General features: G+C 42.4%; 1 non-coding gene across 1 annotated transcript; it reads right to left on the reverse strand.

Moving 5' to 3' along the window:
* Window positions 1–1,014: 1,014 nt before the first annotated feature.
* Window positions 1,015–1,197, reverse strand: LOC143818730 (U2 spliceosomal RNA). The gene has a single exon (XR_013224677.1). It is a non-coding gene; the product is annotated as a U2 spliceosomal RNA (small nuclear RNA).
* Window positions 1,198–2,119: the final 922 nt, after the last annotated feature.

Raw genomic sequence — 2,119 nt, forward strand, 5'->3', positions numbered from 1 at the left:
AGGGCCCTTTAAGGTTCCTGAAGGTGTGAAAATGAGCTCCGCAAAGTATATAGAGTTTCTGACTGACAATTTTCTTCCATGGTATAAAAAGCAGAAATGTGCCTTCAGGAGCAAAATCATCTTCATGCATGACAATGCACCATCTCATGGTGCAAAGAATGCCTCTGAGTCATTGGCTGCTATGGGCATAAAAGGATATAAACTCATGGTGTGGCCACCATCTTCCCCTGACCTCAACCCTATAGAGAACCTTTGGAGTATCATCAAGCAAAAGATCTATGAGGGTGGGAGGCAGTTCACATCAAAACAGCAGCACTGGGAGGCTATTCTGTCTTCATACAAAGAAATACAAGCAGAAACTCTCCAAAAACTCACAAGTTCAATGGATGCAAGAATTGTGAAGGTGATATCAAAGAAGGGTTCCTATGTTAACATGTAACTTGGCCTGTTAGGATGTTTTTGAGTTAAATAACTTTTTTTTTCAGTGAATGTGACCTCCTAATGCTGCAAATTCCACAAATGAGCATTTACAGTTCTTTAAAACATATCAAATGTTTAGAAATTCTACTGTGCCTAATAATTTGGAACAGTACATTTTGAGTTTTTATTCATTTTGGAGATTATGCTTTTATCATTGGGAGGTTTCTTCAATAAAATTTGATGTATACTCTAACGGGTGATGACTTTTATTAGACTGGCTGTCATTTGCACCGACCGTTTAGGCAAATCCGAGAAAAATGTAATTTGCATAATAATTTGGAACATGGTGTAATGACATTACAAATTGAAAACAATACAATACAATGCTTTACATCGGTGAAAACAATGAACACACAAGATATAGCAAAGTTGGTCAACTTCAACCAAATTGCGTTTGGCATCTGAAATGTACAATTTTGAACCTGAAAAAACAAATGAAGGGACAAAAAGAGGAAAGAAAGAATTCAAATATCAGTCCAAAAACACAACTTGCATTGATTTCAATTCAATCTGTTTTTGGAAACCGGATTAGGGAAGGGGTGCACCTGTCCTGGAGGTACTGCAATATCAGGTCAATGCGTGGAGTGGACAGAGCAAGCTCTTTTTCCATCTCTTTGTTCTAAAAATTCATTTAATATATGGTCCCCAGATAGGGGACGTATCAGATATTAAACTGATAAGAACAGATTTTTTGATTGAAGCAACATCCAAGGCTCTGAAAAATAGGACTGAAGTCACACCAAAACAGCGTACAAGGCAAGGATTCATGTGGACCCTTCCCATAAGAGAGGGTCCCCAATTAACCTTCCACGTCCCTCCGAGCAAGGAGGCCACGGCGAGGGTCAGGGATCTTCGATGCTCTCCATATCCGAAGCCATGGAAGTACCTTTTTCGTGCTCCCAGCATCCAACCAGACTCTCAACTTCACGGAGCAGGGAGCCCTGTTTCGTGTTGATTTCTCAGCCCAAAGCTGACCGTAGTTTCGATTTATAAAAATTCACCTTCCTGAACCGAAGGCCAGGAAAAGAAGGGGGTGCTTAAGAAAGTATGAAAGGTTAGGTGCGGCGTGCTACGGAGTCCAAGAATTACCTGGGATCCCAAACCAAGTAAGCTCAGAGTCCCACTAGGGCGACCACTCCCGAGGCACGTTGTACCTCAAGCACCACTCCCGAGGCACGTTGTACCTCAAGCCCTCACACTCAGCCAATTGATCTCGATTATGGGGGGGGCCATGGTTTCCACCAGATGACTGTATGAGCCACCTGGCATACTAGCAAGTGCACCAAACCAGTGTGTATAGTGTATCAATGTACTAAATGGCAGGAGCAGGCTACCTTTTTTGAAAAATACTCCACTTGATCTTAGCCAAAAGGCTTAGAAGCAGTGACCCAACTTGGTTTCGCACATGTAGTGTGCCATGGACTACGAAAGACACCTGTTGTGAAGACAGAGCCAAAGATTGCCCTCGGGAAGACATCTTGAAGAACACTGGACACCTTAAAAACAACAGTTCTGCTGCTTGTTCTAGATGCATTTCATACATTTTTACTCTGCCTAAGGCTACCTATTTTAACACACCCTCCCTCCCCCTTTTGTTCCCATGCGCATCAACACCAGGAGGAGAGAGGAGGAACAATCA

The sequence above is a fragment of the Ranitomeya variabilis genome, chromosome 3 (assembly GCF_051348905.1).
Source record: "Ranitomeya variabilis isolate aRanVar5 chromosome 3, aRanVar5.hap1, whole genome shotgun sequence".
Taxonomy (NCBI): domain Eukaryota; kingdom Metazoa; phylum Chordata; class Amphibia; order Anura; family Dendrobatidae; genus Ranitomeya; species Ranitomeya variabilis.